This window comes from Triticum dicoccoides, chromosome 7A (genome assembly GCF_002162155.2).
Source record: "Triticum dicoccoides isolate Atlit2015 ecotype Zavitan chromosome 7A, WEW_v2.0, whole genome shotgun sequence".
Lineage (NCBI taxonomy): Eukaryota > Viridiplantae > Streptophyta > Magnoliopsida > Poales > Poaceae > Triticum > Triticum dicoccoides.
Window position 1 is genome coordinate 97,562,151 of NC_041392.1, and position 12,981 is coordinate 97,575,131.

General features: G+C 49.6%; 1 pseudogene; it reads left to right on the forward strand.

The window, feature by feature from the left end:
• Positions 1–4,622: 4,622 nt before the first annotated feature.
• Positions 4,623–6,177, forward strand: LOC119333191 (annotated as a pseudogene).
• The last annotated feature ends 6,804 nt before the right edge of the window (positions 6,178–12,981 follow it).

A 12,981-nucleotide genomic window follows, 5' to 3' on the forward strand; every position in this document is an offset into this window, starting at 1 on the left:
CCATTCTTGCTGATCGAGATGCCTCCACGAAGAGAGAAGTAAGCTCTTTCGATCCCTCCAATTAGTTTTAGTCATATAGTTCTAGTTTTGTATATTTTTAAGCACTAGGTGAATCCTAGTTCATCTTCAAGTTCTTAAATTTGGATGAATGGATGGATATATGTTGGATATATGAATGTGTGGATGAATGGATGGATATGTTTGACATATGAATGTGTGGATGAATGGATAGATATATGTTGGATGTGTGGATGAATTGATGGACGTAGGTGAACCCTAGTTCATCTTTTAGTTTGAAATTTTTGTAACTAAATTTAATTAGAATTGATGTGTGTATCAATGGATGGATATATGGATGAGTGGATGAACCCTAGTTCATCTTGTGGTGTTGCTATATTTAAAATGAATTCATATGCATATATGTGTGGATGTATATCTTTAGAAAGATGAATGTGTGGAGGCATATATTTAGAATGATGAATGGTTGTTGATGAAGTAATGTTGATGAATGAATGTGATGCATATATATCAAAGTTGGATGAGATTTTTTTATTCAATTCCCACCATATTTTTCAGTTTTTTCTGAATTTTTTAACTTGAATTAGCAATTGCTTAGGAGAAACCTTGATCCGAAAATCGGCACCTAGTACAGTATGCTTGACCCTGCCTTCGACATGGGTCATTGCGCACGTTTTATCGAGAATGGAGTGGTAATATTTTATTGTTTTCGATCAAATTCTTGCAAATATATTTTTCTTTATTAGTCGGTTTTTATTTTTGGGTTTTTTAAATGTTGGGTGAGTGTAAATGCATACGCACGAGTACTATAAAATATATACAAGAATTCACTATTATATAATTAGTCTTTGTATAATATAAAAAGTGCAATTTTGGTGCAAAGTGTGTGCGGGTTTCTTTTTTAAGTGGTAGTACTGATGCCACTAATTTATTGTTCCTTGTAAAACTTCACTATTTTAATTTTGATTGATTTATTATTTTACTTTTATCTTTTATTTAAGGGTAATACCAATCGACTAATTCATTCCTTCTTATGAAACTTCTTATTCGCAAAAAAATCCACTATTGTTTGCTTATTCTTGCACATTTTTAAAAAGCGTTATTTTTTTGTTATATTGCCTACAATTTTTGTATTTGTTTGTTTTATAATTTATTTACTTATTTTCTTTCTTCTTAAAGGTTAATACCAATAACACGAATGCAATCTTCGTTAGAAATATCTCATTGTTTTGATTTTGTTGTAGTTTGTGTTTTATTTCTTTCTTCTTAAAGGGTAATATCAAAGCCACTAATTCATTTTTTCTTCAAAAACATTATTATTGTGATTTTTAGTTTTGTTTTATTTTGTTTCTTTAATGGTAATACCAATGACACTCATTTATTCCTTCTTAGGAAACTCCTTTTTATTGTAAAATTCCAATATTTATATGCCTAATTTTGCATATTATGAATAAATCCAATTTCCATGTAATTGTGTGCCAATTTTTTCATTTTTGTGTCGTTACTTTTCATTTTCTTTTTTCTTAAATGGTAATACAAATATCATTAATTCATTCTTTCTTACATAAATTCATAATTTTGATTTTGATTTAGTTTTTTGTTTCATTTTCTTTCTTCTTAAAGGGTAATACCAAAGCCACTAATTCATTATTTCTTAGAAAACTTCATAATTCTTTAATGCTTATACGGTTGTCACTAATTCCTTCTGCTTAGGAAACTTCATTTTTTGTGTAAATTCCACTATTATACGCTTATTCTTGTATATTATGAAAAGTGAAATTTATATGTAAATTGTGTGCAAAATTTGTCATATTTGTGCTGTTATTTTTCTTTTTCTTTCTTCTTAAAGAGTAATAATAACGTCACTACTTCATTTTTTTTCTTAGGAAAGTTCATTATTTTGATTTCCGTTTAGTTTTTAGTTCATTTTGTTTGTCCTTAAGGGTAATACCAAAGCCACCAATTCTTTCTTTCTTAGAAAACTTCATCATTTCAATTTGATTTAGTTTTTATTTTCTTTCCTTTCTTCTTTCGACGTAATAATAATGCAACTAATTCATTCATTGTTAGAAATGTTTTTCTTGCAAATATTCTACTATTATATGCTTATTGTTGCATATTATAAAAGGTACAATTTATGTGTATATTGTGTGCAAATATTTTAAATTTGTTAACAATTTTCCATTTTCTTTCTTCTTTTAGGGTAATAATTTATTTTTCTTTTCTATTTTAGAGTATTAGTATAGGAGAATGAAAAAGGTTAGAGAAAATAGAAGTTTTTATGTTCTGGTTTGTTACACATAGTTGCATGATATAATTTTTGTTTTAAAATTGTTTATCTTTTGTTTTGTGTTATTCAAATTGTTATGTGCTAGCTCCATTGATGTGAAGAAACGTTAGTTAGTCCAGAGACACAGACATTAACCACGTACTGCCAGGTATGTGATCAAATTCATTGTCACGTGTGCATCCGATGAGCTTTACCTTGCACCTATGCGTCATTCTTTCATTGGTATCACTGTGCAGCTGAGCTAACTTTGTTCGACATGGCATGAGAAAAGGAAAACGTTTGCAGCCTGTGCGCCGGCCGAATGAAGCGCCGGTCGCGTCCACGCACGCAAGCATTATCCTCTTGTCAGGCAACCACGTGGCGTCGTGGCCCACAAAGCTAGTTTTCCTTTCCCTATTCTTTTTTCTCTTTGACCCTGCAGGTTATCCCCTGCCTCAGCCTCTTTTTCTTTCAGCGAGTCAGTACGCCATTGTAATCAGTAGAGCTAGTGCGCCGCGAACCACTTGATTCCAGAGGGCAAGGGCATCCTCCATGCCCCCTCTCTTTTAACTGCCTATCTTCTCTCACGCCATGGCCGTGCACCACATTCGCCTAGTCCTCCTCTCGCCATGGTCATGGCGCCAGCCTAGATCCTTCGCCGCTTGGTTGTGTTACAACCGGCCATCGGATATGCTGCATCCGGCGACGGGGAAGTCGCAGCCGCCATCCTCGGTTCTCTTCGGTGGGAGTCAGCTGAGAAGGCAAGACTCCATAGCCGGCAGGAGATGAAGGCGGAATAGGCCGCAGAGTAGGTGGAGATGCTCGCCTACATGGATGAGGTCGAGCAGGAGGAGGATGAGCCGGAGCCCTTCTACCCGCCTGTCCAGCCGGCGCCCAGCACCATTGTCGTGGACATCTCTGACAACGAAGAGTAGTTAGGATAGTACATAGATGTAGCACGTAGGATTTTTTTTTTTGCATGCTTTGTATGGATCAAGGGGATGAAATATGAGAGAGATGGATGCAAAGTGTTTAATTTGAGACGTGCCCTGTCAGTGCCCGCGGGCATTTGAGGGGCCGAATTTGTCAAGTCCGACTGTAGATGCTCTCAGTCTGCAGGAAAATCTCTCCTAGGGGTTTAGGTCATCTCCAAAGGAACCCGCAAAACACGGTATATGTCCGGCCAGACATATTTGTTTACTTTTGCAAACTAATAAAGATCTGTATCAGTTTGTGAAGCTGTCCGGACATCCAAATTTCAATATTTTGAAGGCAAATGTGGGGGGAGTTTTGCGTAGTTCAAACATGTACTTGATCAATCACATGCATGCCCCTTTCTTCTTTAGCCGCACATGCATGGTCCCCCATTTTCCCTCTCTCCTCCCAACCGGACACAAAACCTTAAATGTCCCACCACATCATGGTCCTCAACTACTTTTTCTCCTCCCAGCCGGATACTTTGTAATTAGCGTTGGATGACTTTCTATCGTATCATATCCATGGACCACGTCTAGATATAAAAACAGAGATATACAGAAGAAAATGTCCTTATTGCCTTGGTTTTTTCCTACCCAACAACCAAAACTAAAACAAAGTTGCAAATGTTCCCCTCTCTCTCTCTCTTCCTCCCTCTCTCATGCAAATGCAGCTCGCCAATGAATCGGCAACGTACACCCTTTTCACTTTAAACTGAATCCCGGGCGCATATTGAAAGTTTTCCCCGCCGAAAGCTGTGGAAATTGGCCGAGTTCTACAGCCTCCAGACTGCTCATGTCCATTTTCTGGAATGGCTGAGGACGTGGGCATAGCCCAGTGGTTGGGGGCGCATGATTGTAAACCCAACGACCAGAGTTCGATCCACGTCGGGGATGAATTTCTGGAATTCTCATGAGGGATGCTTCTTCTATATCAATAAACTGTGGGTGCTAGTGCCCATGGAGTTTCATTTTTTTTTTCATTTTCTGGAATGGCTCACATGCATACGAGAGTACGACACACTTCCATTTTTTGTGCTAAGAACTGCATCGTCCTTTCATTGTGTTAGGTGTAGGCGTCGAGGCCCTCCCTTGTGTCTGATGGTTGCATCGCGTGTAAGTTTTTTACATAACCTTTTATCTTCTACGAACAATTTGTACAAACGAAAAATGGATCCTTCACTTTCTTACCGTCTTATTGATTACTACTCCCTTCAATTCTAGATACATCCATTTTTGCGACAACTAATTCCGAACGGAGGGAGTAGTAGTGATGTAAACGCTCATACGGAGTATATATATTAGTTTACGGAGGAAGTAGTAGCACCGTCCGACCGCGACACAACCCCAGCCGCCTCGCCATGGCTCGTTCTTGGAGCTCGGGATTCTGGTCACCAGACGAACTCCTCGAGGAACCCTCCCGCGATGGAGGCGGCGGCGGCGACGACGACGTCTCGGCGCCGCACGAGCGGGTCACCTCGCGGCTGCGCAACCGAGGAGCCCTGGAGAAGATCTGCAACAAGTACTCCATCCCCGACAGCTTCACCCCAATCCTCGCCGGCAACCTCGCCTCGTGGTCGCCGCCGCCGCCCGGCTCCGTCTGCGTGTACGTCGACTCGCTCAACGTGGGGATGCGCCTGCCCCTCCACCCCTTCTTCGGCACGGTGCTCAACCACTTCGGGCTCGCCCCGAGCCAGCTCTTGCCCAACGGCTGGCGCGTCCTGGCGGGCTTCGTCGTGCTCTCCCACTTTGCCGGCGTGGAGCCGTCGCTGCCCGTGTTCCGGCACTTCTTCGCGCTGTGCCTGTTCCCACCGCACAGGTTCTACAGCTTCCGCGGCAAGGACAACCACGGCCTGCTCTTTGCCCGGATGCGCAACAGATTTGCCCGGGATTGGAAGGGGGATTTCTTCTTCTTGGCGTCGTCGGCGCCGTGGCCGTGCCCGGTGGAGTGGGGGCTGCCTTTCGGGTCCTCCACCTTGGATCAGACGCTGACCGGCAAGGAGAAGGACATGGCGAAGAAGCTGCTGCGTGCTCGAAGGAGTTCTCCGAGCTGCTGCATTGTACTGACCCGTGATTTGGAATCCCTATGTACTCGTGGCAGAGAAGGCAGCCACGGCCGCGGCCGCGGCTGCGTGCGTGTCGGCGGGGAAGGTGACGGTGAAGAGCGAGCCGGACTGCGAGGTGCTGCCTTGCGCGCCGTCGCTTGGGAAGAAAAGGAAGGTGGCGGACCACCGTGCTTGAGAGCTCGGCCTCGGAGCCCTCTGGGCCGCCGGGCTTCCCCGCCCCCTGCAAGCGGCCGTCCGCGACAGGCAAAGACGGTGACTGGAAGGCGGCGAGGCTGCTGCTGCAGGGCACCGTTACGCCGTCGCGGGAGCGCGAGCTCGCCGCGTCCAAGCCCGCCGACGTCGTCGCTTCAAGCTACGTGTCACTGCTCCAGGTGAGCACGCGCAGATGCAAAGTCAGATTAGCTCCTGTTCTATGGGGATTGTTCCTGCATGCTTCGTTGTTCTGGATCGATCGACAATTCGACATGGCAATGATGCGCAGGCGGCGAACGAGGTGTCATTCTCGCTGGGCCGCGCTCTGGAGCTGGAGGAGAAGCTGCGGGCGCGCGAGCGCGAGGCGGACGCGCTGCGGGCGGAGCTGCGCGAGGCGAAGGCCGAGCTGGCGGCGCGGGGGTCGAGCAGGGAGCACGCGCACGCTCTGGCGGAGCGCGAGCGGCGGGGGTACGAGCGCGGCATGGAGGACATGAAGCGCGAGCGCGCGCGCGCGCTGGCGGAGCGGGATCGGCGAGGGTACGAGCGCGGCATGGAGGAGATGAAGCGCGCCGCGCTTCCGCGCTACCCAGACCTCGACCCGGCGCGGCTCATCGTGCCGCTCCACCCTCACCCGCCGCCGCCGGCGGCGACCACCTAATTGCCATGCCCCGCCCGACGATCGATCTACATGTGTTTTGGGGATGCGCTGCTAAGATCTCTTTCCCATGGATTGTCTGTTGCTATCTGCATTTCGTACTTCCGTTCAGCAGAGTCATCTGCATTTCGCACTCTCGTTCATCAGAGATCTTATTATCCGGTATAAATTGTTAGAGATATTGTTCTCGGTCGAACATTTGAAGGCAAATCTACTCGCCGTCGAACATTTGCACGCAAATGTACTCCATGACTTGATTTATCTGAGTTTTCTATGACCTGCACTGGTCGGTAAAGTGTATGTAAGGCCAACTCCAACGCGCCGACGCATTTGGTTCGGTCCGTAAACGGATAGAAACGCTGGCCCAATGCGCCAACATATTCCCATTTTGCGTTCGCTTGGTGTCTGACTCGACACATTTCTGACTTGAATGCACTATATTCACGCTCACGCAGGCGTCCGCCTCGAGACAAGCAGCAAGCCCTAACCACCCATGGGTTTCTACAGCAAGCTCGCCCGCGGTGGCAAGCACGACCCCAAGGCGTTGTTCTAGTCGGGAGCGTGAGCGGCCAACTTCACCATTGCCATGTGGCCGCCACCGACATGCCAACCTCGACGCACACACGTGCGGCCGGTGTATCTCTCCGTCCATCGATGCCGCTACCACTGGCAGCACGGCATCCCGACGCCGTGGCCGGATGTGAACTTGCCGCACGGCTGACACCTAAACCCCGACAGGGTGCTGGTGCCAATGGTGCACAATCAGCTAGCAAGCGGATAGAGTAGATCTATCGCTTCTGTGATGCCCTAGATTCGGAGCTGCGCCCCCACACCGACTACGCAATGGACTCCCCCGTATTAGGATGCCTGGTTCGCCAGTGAACACGAGGCCCGACAACATCTGGGATTGGGTCCACCCGTTGCAGCGGCTGCTCCACGACCACTGGTGGTGGTGAAGGAGGAGGACGCCTACTTGGCCGCCCTCGAGGAGGCCAACTGGTGGTAGTACGAGGATTCCATGCTCGAGGAGGAGGCGCGGGTGACCTGGACTCACGCAGGCGCTGGCCGAAAGCGCGGCCGGCGTGGAGGCCAATGCGTTGCCGCTGCTGTCGTGGTTCTAAGCCTGACAGTAGAATAGGGGGGTAGGAATGTAGAGGCAAGATCCTAGCTATGGAGGAGTTGTACACGCGAGTTTTACGAGTTCAGGCCCTTCTCGGAGGAAGTAACAGCCCTACGTCTCGGAGCCCGGAGGCGGTCGACTGGATATATGCGTGTGAATTACAGAAAGTGCGAACCCTTGTCCCATAGGAGGGGGTGGCTTATATAGAGTGCACCAGGACCCCAGCTCCCCTCCGTTACACATGGTTCAATGTTCATAGAGGAGGAGCGTTACTGGTAACGTCCGAAGTAAAGTGCTATAAATGTCCATAAAGCTATGACTTAAACCCCGACCATTGCGGAGTGAAGGGCTTCTCATCTTCTGGTGGTCGAGTGTCTTCAAGGTGGTCGAGTGGATGATGGTTTCTCTTCGACTGCTTATGATTCTTTGTAGAGATATCCTTGGGGAGGGTATGTTGGATATATCCATGACCCTACCCCAGGTACAGGGTTTGAGTGAGGAAGGAGTTGGGAACACTTCCGACTCATTCTTTGTGCTATGAGTATATCTTGTTCTGGAACAATGAACTGAGGAGACGACGTTGACTCCTTTTTCGGTCGCCTTGGTCCATTCTTGGTTTTTGCCGAGTGAATTTTCACGATAGAATTCTGAATGATAATGTAGAGAGTGTTTTCAGTCAGGCAAGTTGCTCTGCTCTCCGCGGATTTTGCGGGATTCGAATTTCGGGAAGCGCGCCAGATGGGCGAGACTGTGGTAATCGGGATAGATTAGGCAAGTCTCCTCGATCTCCGTGCCACCTTTTTCGCCACGTACTACGTGCGCGACTGTTGCGGGATTTGTTTAGATCGTCTGGATCCACCAGTCAGTCACTCGGGGAACGGCCTTATAAAAGGCACCGGACCAGGCCTCTGCCCTGTGCGCTCCCATTCTCTTTTCTTCTTCCTCCGACCTCTCCGCCACGCTCGCTTCTGCTCTCTTTGCTGGACCCTCGCTCGAACTCGATCCGTCACCATGGGGAAAGAGAAGACGGTGGCGCTGGAGCGCGTGAAGAAGGCGACCGCGAAGGCGAAGGGCAAGCGGACCAGCCGGGGCGGATCCTCGTCGAGATCCGTCCTGCCGCCGGGCTGGATCCAGGGCAACTGGATCCGCTTGACGATCAGCCAGGACAACCTCAACAACCTGGTGGAGGGGGGACTGATCCCCCACAAGTCGGCACGGCTCCCGGGGAACGAGATCGAGCCGCAGCCAAGGGAGGGTGAGTGCGTTCTCCTTGCCACCCACGTAGATCGCGGATTCTCACTGTCTCCCCATCCTTTCTTCCGGAGCTTTTTGAACTTCTTTGGGGCTCAGCTCCACCATTTCACACCAAACACCATAGTCTATCTGGCTGCTTTCGTGTCAATGTGTGAAAATTTCTTGGGCCGTCGACCGCACTGGGGTCTTTTCAAACACATCTTCACCCGCTGCTCCCAGTCGGTCAAAAAGGCCAATCCGAGTGATGAGAGGACGCACGTGATCCAGATGTGCGGGGGCCTGGGGATCCAGATGAGGAACAAGAGCACCTTCCTACCAATGATCCTTCCTGACTCGGCCCGGGGTTGGCAGTCGACTTGGTTTTACTGTAAGGACCAGCTGACCCCGGGTCAGTCGACTGGACTTCCTCCCTTTTCTTTGGCTCGAGTGGAGAAGCCCTCCCCCCTGAAGATGGTCCCAGAAGAGAAGGCGCAGGTCAAGGTGCTGGTCGAGCGGGTCGTCCAACTCGTCCATGATGGGGTGACTAGGATGGACCTGCTGGAGGTCGTTCTCGGTCGACGCATCCAACCGCTTCAGGCACGTGATCATCCGATGTGGATGTACTCTGGGCTCGAGGACTCCACTCGGATCCACCCGGAGAACGTCAGCGAGGACACCTTGGAGAAGTTGCTGATGGGAATCACCAGCAACAAAGACAACCCTCGGGGGTCTAGGAGGGTGATTCCATTCGACCACTCACGTCAGCCGGAGCAGGTATGATTCTATTTTATCAAGTATCTTTCTGATTCACTGTGTGACATCTTGTTGATGGTCGACTGAATTTCTTTTGATCGTTGTCTTTTCAGGCCCTCATCGACATGTACTCAATGCCCAACGGAGTGCAGGAGCAAGACGTCGAGGAAGGAGCGAGCGGGGGCGAGAGCGGCGAAGGGCACTCGGATGCCGAGGAGGACGAGGAGAGCGGCGAATCGACTGATGACGAAGAGGTCGACTCGCCTCCTCGCAGGGAGAGGAGAGATCCAAACACGCTCATGACCCGACGAGCGCTCCGGGCCTAGTGGCCGCGCCGATTGGGCAGTCTTCGAAGCATCCCAGGACGTCTTACCCAACGCTGATTGAGAAGGCTCCGAAGCAGCCCAAAGTTGTGCCGCCTCCAGCGCCGAAAGCACCGAAAGCCACCTCCTCCAAACTGCCAAAGGCTTTGCCCAGGATCAAAGTGACCGTCCCTACTATCTCCGGGTAATCATCTGACTTGTTCTTTTCGTCGACTCGAGTAACAGAATGTAACCGACTGGATGCGGGTCTTTGCAGTGCTGCTACGTCGGGAACCTTTTCTCTCCAGTACCGAGATGAGGAGATGGAAGACGCGGTTACCTCTAACCCAGGTAGAAACTCTTATGATCTTGTTCTTAATTCCTTGGTCGATTGCATTCTAGTGGTTCACTTGGGGTCGAATGATCTATCTTGCAGCTCCACCCAACGTCATCGATCTTCCAGATGATGATGAAGATGTGGCTCTTAAGCCCAGGAAGAGCAAGAATGTAGCAGCTGGCAAGATGTCTCAGCAAGGGCTAACAACAACAACACCCGTCCGTCAACCTGAAGATGCGGGCAGGGCCTTTGTAACCTTCGGTGCACCCTTGTCGAGTGAGCACCCCGCACCGTCGACTGCACCGGTGATTCCTTCAGTCGTCCAACTCCACACCACGGAGCTCCAAGCTGCCACACCTGGGTCCTCTGCTCTCTTTTTCACCAGCTACCCCATCCCGGACAACCAGTTGGAAGCGGCTGCAGAAGCCATCCGATAGGCTGACGTGATGATGGAGCAGGTGAAGACGGTGCATGAGAATAGCCAGGCTGCCTACGATGCCAGCGCTGCTCTTCGGGCCAATGTCCAGGTAAGTAGACTTTCCGACTGCTCTTGTTCTATGAGGATATGCTACCCGAAAAATTTTCTTCTACACAATCTCCTGTTGTTTGCGTCGAATCAGAGCACCCACTGGGTGTTTTGTTGTCTTTGGTAGTTGCGTTCTTCCACTCGGTCTGGGCGAGTAGGATCTGAACCGGTGGGGGCATGCTAAGTGCACCCACTGGGTATAGTCCCCGAGACCGCGGTCGACTGCTGGCAGTCGACTGGGGTTTGAGTTCTACCTTCCTTTCTTTTCTTCCACTCGACTCGGGCGGACCGGTCGAGTAGGATCTGAACCGGTGGGGGCACGCCAAGTGCACCCACTGGGTGTAGTCCCCGAGACCGCAGTTGACTACTGGCAGTCGACTGGGGTCTGAAGAGCTTTTTTTGACTTGGCCCGGGCGGGCCGGTCGAGTTGGGTCTTAATCAGCGGGGGCACGCCAAGTGCACCCGCTGGGTGTAGCCTCCGAGACCGAAGTCGACTGTGTGCAGTTGGCTGGGGTCTAAGCGAACTTCTTTAGGTTTTATTCACTCGGAAGTAAACAACCTTTGATCTTGTTGACTGACCCGTCTTTTGCCTTCTGCAGAAGTCTTGTACTCTTATTTCCAAGTTTGCTGAACTTGAGGAGAAGCAGAGGCAACTCAACCTCGACTTGGAATTGGCCCAGTAGAATCTGAAGAAAGCTCAAGACGAAGCTGCTGGTATGGAAGGTAACTGCCTGTTGAATGTCTTTCAATATATTTCTTTGATCTCTTGTCTGATTCGATTGCTTCTTTTGCAGAGAAAATGAAGTTGGCTCTGGAGAAGAAGGACTCGGACCTCGCCGCCGCACAAAAAGCAGCCCAAGATAAAACTGCTCTCGTAGACCAAAAGCTTGCTTCAGTCGGAACGCTGGAAGGGGAGGTGAACATGCTGAAATCTTGCCTCAATGAATCTAACTGTGAAGTGACTAGTCTGAAGAAGGATAAGGTTGCCCTGAATGAAAAGCTGGAGTCCGCGATCCGCAAGAGGAATGACACGGAAGCTTATCTGAGGACTCTTGCCAAGAAGCTCTATCTCACGCTGGAAGGTATTTCTTTTAAACCGACTGTGTTGATGCTTGCGAACGGATCCTGCTCGGTCGACTCACTAATTTTTGGCTGCAGAATTCTGCCAAGACTTCAACGAGGAAACTGGAAAGGTCGAGACGGGTCTAGACCCTATCGCTTCTCCAGTTTGTGATGAAACTGCAATGAACGTGCTCCGACTGGAGTCTCGTATCGCCAGCGCCACAAGCTACCTCGTGCGCCTGAAGGAGGTAGTCTCCCGAATCGACTCATCGCTTTGGCCAAGGGCGACGCTTCAAAATGACCTGGAATCCCTGATGGCTCGACTGAACGAGATCCCTGACCGAGTGCAAGAATGGAAGAAGTCCTCCGCCCGGTGTGGTGCTGACGTGGCGCTGTCCTTGGTGCGAGTCCATTGCAAGGAGGCTCGTGAAGACAAGCTGGCTGCGATCAAAGTTGCTAACACCAAAAAGCATGACTTCCAGTCCTTCATGGAGACTTTCATCGCTGCCGCTACTCGGATCGCGGATGGGATCGACCTGGACGCATTCGTCGAGCCTGCCAGCCCTCCTCCTGCCGAGTGAACAAACTTACGAGACTTGAATCTGCTTTAAATTTGCCTCGGAATGCCGAATGATTGTTGTAACCGTTAAACTCCTTCGGGCTTGATGCCCGAATACTTTTGATTTGCTGCTTGGAACTTTAGGATTTATCCGAATTTGGTTTATCTCCGAATATTCTTGTGTTTTGCCTTCGAACGGACTTTATTCACTGCTCGGAATAGTCTTTGTGCTGGAGATGCAGCTCTGAAGTGGTAGCTCCAGTCGATCTGCGCTTTGTCATCTTTGCGGATAGGGATGAAACGCACATTGTACTTGTGGCGTAGCTCCGAAGGAGAAGGTTGCAGTCGACATGCACCTCGTCGTCCTTGCGGATAGGGATGGAGCGCACATTGTACTTGTGCCGTAGCTCCGAAGGAGAAGGTTGCAGTCGACCTGCACCTCGTCGTCCTTGTGGATAGGGATGAAGCGCACGTTGTACTTGTGCCGTAGCTCCGAAGGAGAAGGTTGCATTCGACCTGCACCTCGTCGTCCTTGCGGATAGGGATATGTTTCGAACTTAGGCGAGTACTGGACTGCAGCTAATCCCCCGAGTGGGAGGATTGCTCTCCACTCGGTAGGATTTTTCAAACTTAGGCGAGTGCTGGACTGCAGCTAAATCTCCGAGTGAGAGAACTTAGGCGAGTATTGGACTGCAGGTAAGCCCCCGAGTGGGAGGATTTCTCTCCACTCGGTAGGATTTTTTCAAACTTAGGCGAGTACTAGACTGCAGCTAAATCTCCGAGTGAGAGAACTTAGGTGAGTACTGGACTGCAGCTAAGCCCCCGAGTGGGAGGATTGCTCTCCACTCGGTAGGATTTTTTCAAACTTAGGCTTGCTCTCCACTCGGTAGGATTTTTTCAAACTTAGGCGAGTAC